The sequence below is a fragment of the Gossypium arboreum genome, chromosome 10 (assembly GCF_025698485.1).
Source record: "Gossypium arboreum isolate Shixiya-1 chromosome 10, ASM2569848v2, whole genome shotgun sequence".
Taxonomy (NCBI): Eukaryota; Viridiplantae; Streptophyta; class Magnoliopsida; order Malvales; family Malvaceae; genus Gossypium; species Gossypium arboreum.
Genome location: NC_069079.1, coordinates 21749516 through 21756245, shown reverse-complemented (window position 1 = coordinate 21756245; position 6730 = coordinate 21749516). Strand labels below are relative to the sequence as shown.

The following is a 6730-nucleotide window of genomic DNA, read 5'->3' as shown; positions in this document are numbered from 1 at the left end:
AATTTGGTATTAAATACAAGATTATTAAATGAAAGGTATTTTTACTAGTTATATTTAATAATTCAATCACTTTAAAATAATTATAATTTAAAATTTATTCAAAACGAAAAATTCATTTTGCAAAAAAATAAAAGATAAAGATCAAAGTGGATTTTCATTACTCTTTGATTTATTATCCTTTTCGTTGATTTAAAATAGTTCTGATTTATTATTTATCTTAATCTATTAAATTCATCGGATAATTGATTTCAATCTATTAGTTTAATTTGATTATGACAACAATTATTTTTAATGAATTATATTTTATTAGTTTAATTTAAAAAAAACCGAGCCCGCCACTCCTCACTTTTCACTTTTCTCACGCGCGATAAAAGAGGCCGTTGTTCACTGCTATTAGGACTCCCTATCTCCCCATATTTCTGTCTAATCTCTAAAACCTCAGAAGACAATTTCAATTGCGGTTTTAAAAAAACCCTAACTAGGTTTCTCTCCATAATTACTTTTTATTAAAAATTACTCTGATTTTTTTTCTCCAATTTTTTTGAACAAATTGATTGTTTAGAATTTATTCTAAAGGACCTTCGCGAGCCATAGATCACTAAAAAATCAGGGGGAAAAACGGGAGAGGCGAGGCGGCATCAGTCTCAGGAAATAAAAGGATTTTTTTTGGAAACACTATCCAGGGGTCAATTCGATCTGTTATCGGGTCGGTCGGTGGGTCGGTCAACGGAGGTTAGCGTAAAGCTGAATTTGTTTTTCTTGATTTTAGTTTCTTACCATAACATTCTTCCCTCAGTATTCCCTTCCAGACCTTTGTTTAAAAAAATTATTCAAAAATAAAATTCCCGCGAGAATGGCTTCGGGTTTGACGACGGCTGATTCGACGGCGAAGCTTCTCTCCGACCTCAAAATCGACGCTGGAGATTGGCCTCCTACTCTTGTCAAGAATCTGCACCTCCTTTCTCCGGATCAGGTCTTGCATGTTTCAGACTCCGTACTTTTGTAATAAACTTACCGGATATTTATCTGTTCATATATATAATATTTATTCGACTATGTAATGTAATCGTTATTTTTTGTTGTTTTGGCAGATCCAATCAGGGAAGATGTTGTTGGAGATGGGACAGAGTCATTTGTTTCAGCATTGGGCAGAGCCTGGCGTCGATGACGACCAAAAGAAAGCTTTCTTCACTCAGGTCTCTGTTGTTTGAAGCGATTGAGTTCTACAGTATTCTACTATGATTTTTTTTTCTTAATTAGAAATTTTTTTTTGGCTACTAAGGAAAATTAAGGCATTCAAGGAGTGACTGTTTATTTTTACCGTTTATGTTTGAATTGTAGTTAAATGATTTTCAGTATTGTACATCTTAAGAGTGTCCTTTTTTTTTTTTCCTTTAGTTATCTAAGCTAAATTCAAGCTATCCTGGGGGTTTGGCATCGTATATTAAAACCGCTAGGGAGCTCTTAGCCGACTCAAAAGCTGGGAAGAATCCATATGATGGCTTCACACCTTCGGTAATGAAGTTACTCACTCGAAATTTTCTAAATTTTTATAGAAATTAACGTAATCAATATTCAGTTGTCTTAGTTAATACGATTCATATTATTATTAGTTTAATTGGAATATATCAAGTTTTCTTTACTTGTATTATTGTATATGTTCTTATCTTCACTCTCTTCTATGCAACTGTTTTAAACATGGTAATTCTTTTTGCAGGTCCCAATTGGAGAAGTTCTCTCTCTTGGTGATGATAATTTCATCAAATTTGAGGATGTTGGTGTCAAAGAAGCCAAAAACGCAGCATTTGTTCTTGTTGCGGGTGGGCTTGGTGAACGTCTAGGATACAATGGAATTAAGGTATATAACCTATAGACCAACTGTTAATATTTTGCTTTTCTTTGCCCCTTTTTGAAGAGGATTAATCTTATTTTTTGCATCGTATTGATTGAGCCTGTTCCTACACCCGTGACTACTTTTGCTCTACAAACAACATATTTGACTAGCTACTCTTGACATCTTGTAGGGAGCACTTCCTGCAGAGACCACAACTGGAACATGTTTCTTACAACTCTACATTGAGTCCATTCTGGCACTTCAGGAAGCTAGCAGTCGGCTCACACAAGGTATGCGTGGTATCTCTGTTGTTAGGAGGCATCCTGCATTACATAGCTTTTTTGAACTTTTTGTGTATTGAGTCTATTCTGGTTCATCAGGAAAGGTAGTAGTTTGGCTCACGCAAGGTTTCTGTGGTATCTTATTTGTTAGGAGGCCTTCCGCTTTAAATAGCCTTTTGAGCTTTTTGTCCTTGACTTAATCATGAAAGATTAAGTGTTATTTTCCTTCAGTACTGTTGATTGCTGCAACCAATGGGAGATTATTGACCATTTCATAGTAGTCTATTTCACTTGTTGAAATGCGTCAACAATTGCTTAGTGCAGGAACTGTGGAAAAAAAAATACTTTTTGATGTACTTAACTTTAAATTATAGTAATCATCAGAAAAGCCACTATTGAATAAGACAAGAATTTACCACTTTACCTGTAAAATGGCCATCATTCATTAGGAAAATTGATAGAGTGAACAAGTAGAAAAGAGTTTGAAGGCAGGCTGTATTGTTTTCTCTGTAATAAACTATAGCAAATGAGCTTATTTATTTAACCAACCTCTTTCATCTCACTAGCATAAGCAGTTCATATTCTTACAATCATTTTCTTATGTTTGAAGTGCCTAGGTCAACATATTTGCCTCAATAAGTAAAAAGAAAAATAATGAACCTTTAAGCCTTCAGAAAATATTTTATTGATTGTTGCATTTTACAACTTATTTGCTCTCTAACTCCTTCTGAGTGTGTGTCTGAAATTAAGGTACATGTCAAACGGAGATTCCTTTTGTTATCATGACATCAGATGACACACATACCTGTACACTGGACCTTTTAGAATCAAATTCTTATTTTGGGATGAAAGCTTCACAAGTTAAACTTCTTAAGCAGGTATGTTATCTCTCATTGATATGTGGTTGGTGAAAGCTGTTAGATGCTTTACCTTGTTGTATTTGCTTGCAGGAAAAAGTTGCATGCTTAGATTATAATGATGCTAGGTTTGGACCCTCATAACAAATACAAAATTCAGGTAGTCCCCATAAATGCTGTATAAAAAACATGTTTATATTTTGATTGCTAAAGCCATTAGGTTCTTCTCTTGACTCTTTTCTGGTCTTTTTAGACAAAACCTCATGGCCATGGTGATGTACACTCACTTCTTTATTCTAGTGGCCTTCTGAATGTATGGTATGTCTCTCAAATACTCTTCTCATGCCTTTGCTGGTTTTCTTTACATTTAGATTTGACTGTTGTCAAAACTTATTTCTTAATGGCACAAAAACTCCTTATATGATGCCCTTGCCCTTGCATCTCTGTATGGTAGTAAAACTAAAACAATGTTGGTCTCAAACCAACATTAAGCTAAAGAATCCATGTGGCTCTCTTAACTAGCTAGCATATACTTATAAATAATGCATTTCCTAATGCTTCTTGACCTTAATCGTCTCAAAATTTATTTATACTAGGTCAGTGGCATTGCATAGAAAAGCCAACTGTCAGACACTGGAAATTGGTTTAATGGATAATTCTTTTTAAATTTCACCATGTTGAACTTTTTATCTTCACTTTTTGCTAGGCATGATTCTGGATTGAGATGGGTTATCTTTTTCCAAGATACAAATGGGCTGTTGTTCAAGGTTAGAATCTTGATTTCCATGATTTTATCTATAATTTTCTTATGTCAGGAGTGCAAAACTGGTAGAAATAAAAATTTACTATTTCAATGTAGGCAATTCCAGCATCCCTTGGAGTCAGTGCAACTAAAGAGTACCATGTCAATTCTCTTGCTGTTCCACGGAAAGCAAAAGAAGCTATTGGAGGAATTACTAAACTCACTCAAAGTGATGGTATTTATATACAATACTGAAACTTCTATAACTATTGGAAGCTAGAATTCTTTATATGCTTATAACCTATTTCTCTACGGATGATGGCATTTAACTAAAAAAAGGTCTAAATTTCAGTAATTTATTTTATTTTATTTTTCTAGTGCCAACTTCTTGTTTGTGCTTGTACGTGTTAATGTTCTTTTACAATATATAGGATAATGCAAATTGCGTCTTTTCCTCCCCCCCCCCTCCAATCTCCTTTCATTTTCTTGTATATGATACAATTGTTCTATGATGGGTATTTTGGGCATGAAAAACCGTATGCTTTATGCTTCATAATTAGTAATGCACCATGAAATTAACTTCAGGGAGATCGATGGTGATCAACGTGGAATACAATCAGCTTGATCCTTTGCTTAGAGCCACTGGACATCCAGATGGAGATGTTAATTGTGAGACTGGTTATTCTCCTTTTCCAGGAAATATAAACCAGGTAAATTTTCCAGCTCAAAATCATTATTTAGATGTTTCACTTCTAGGAAGATGTCTAGTGTGATAACGAGGATTCTTTAATTTTGTCATTGATATGGTTGGAAGTACAAAGAATCACTGCATTTTACACCTGCTGAAATCTTCATTATCATTGTGATATTCATTAAATTTGATCTGGTTTTTGCAGTGGAACCTCTTATACATATGTAGAAAATGTTCCATTCATTTTCTAATTCTGTCTCCTGTATTTTTGTTTCTATTTACCAGTTGATTTTGGAGCTTGGTCCATACATTAAGGAGCTCACCAAAACAGGAGGTGCTGTTAAGGAATTCGTTAACCCCAAGTAAATTGTTCACCAGAGCCTTATAATTTCTGTTTTTATATATTTTGTTATTTGTAAAGAAGAAAGCAAGTGAATATGTCATCTGTTTTGCCCTATGTTACTGCAGGTATAAAGATGCTAGTAAAACATCATTTAAGTCCTCAACTCGACTAGAGTGTATGATGCAAGATTATCCTAAAACATTGCCTCCATCAGCAAGAGTCGGATTTACGGTAATTGGTGGTTTGAATCCTTTTGTACAATTTCACTGGAGTCTTTTAGTGTTAATAGGCCTCACTTCCTTTCTTACGTCAGATAGGATCCTACTTTTGTGGTTTTGTGAATGAATTTGCTTCTAATGTAAATATATACTCATCCTTAACCTGATGTAATGTGACCGTATAGGTAATTGATACATGGCTTGCTTATGCACCAGTGAAAAATAATCCTGAGGCTGCTAACATACCAAAACAGAACCCATATCATAGTGCAACTTCTGGAGAAATGGCTATATATCGTGCGAACAGTCTCATTCTTAAAAAAGTGTGTTGTTTTTCTGTTAAAATTTAGCTTTATATTTTCTCATTCTTTAGGATTTTTACACTAATTGTCTTATTTTATTCTGAACTATTTTTATTCATTTGCTAGGCGGGTGTTCAAGTGGAGGATCCTGTGCAACAGGTTTTCAACAACCAAGAAGTGGAAGTGTGGCCCCGTGTTACTTGGAAGCCTAAATGGGGGATCACTTTTGCTCAGATCCAAAGTAAAGTTGGTGGAGGTTGCTTTATTTCTCAAAAGTCTACCATGGCCCTTAAGGGGCGTCATATCTTTCTTGAAAACCTAACCTTGGATGGAACTCTTATCATCAATTCCTCTGACGATGCAAAGGTATGTCATCGACGATTAATTGACGGAAGACGCATGCTATTGTTTAATCCATTCCTTTGCACTCTTTTGCCACAATGTTTATTAGATTTGCTATTCAATTCCATGTTTTGGATGTTTTTTGTGACTTAAATTTTCTTACATTCTTCTTGCTTTGATAACTCTGACTTGATCACTGTCTTCCCTGTCGTTTCATTATTTATGCCATTTACCCATTGTCATTATTAGCTCAAATCCTTTTCTGCTTGTAAATGTGCAAGTAAACTTTTTATGTTGGATGGATAATTTAGTTCAGTTGAATAACAGTGTGATTTTGGAAATAGGTAAAAGTTGGAGGATCAATAAAGAACAAGGGTTGGCTGATTGAGAGAATTGATTATAAAGATACATTTCCAGAAGAATTGAGGATACGAGGTTTTAAAATAGAGAAAAAGGAACAATTAGAGAAAACATACGGTAATTTTTGCTATTGAGTTTGTAATTTTTGTTTAATTTTATCAGTTACGTAGTTGGGAGTATCGAAATTCAAGCTAAAAAGCAAAATCGGGTTAAATTGGAGCATAAATAATAAAAGAGTGCCGAATTTAAATTTTGAGAAATTGATAGTTGATCAGATTTTTTTTATTTGATTTTGTAAAAACTAGATTTAGAAGACTAGATTTATGTGGTTGGTGATTAGATGAGTTAGACTAAATTATATATGAACACATTGTATGGTGGCTTTGAAAAATACACTAAAAATTGAATAAAAGCAATTTATTTCTTCTCTTCCCTGCGTGTATTAAGTTTGTAAGCAATGTCATTTCACTTTATTTTCCTTGTTCCTTAACATTTTTCGTTCAATTGCTTCAAGGTCTTTTTCCATATTCCACCATTCATCATTACCATTAAATTCTTTTTCATAAATAAGCAAAGCATTATTAATTTCATGTTGAACTAAATTCTATATAGTTTTAGTTTGATTATCATTTCGAAAATAAATTGTGAGATATGGGCTTGCACTAAAAAATATTTTAATACAATATTCGCTATTTTTTTTTGTATATGAGATAGTTACAATTGTTTTTAAAGTTGATTTAATTTTAGCTTAAAATGTACG

The 6730-nt window shown here is 33.6% G+C and overlaps 1 pseudogene; it reads left to right on the top strand.

Moving 5' to 3' along the window:
• Positions 1-296: 296 nt before the first annotated feature.
• On the top strand, positions 297-6401 carry LOC108487628 (UDP-sugar pyrophosphorylase-like; annotated as a pseudogene).
• The last annotated feature ends 329 nt before the right edge of the window (positions 6402-6730 follow it).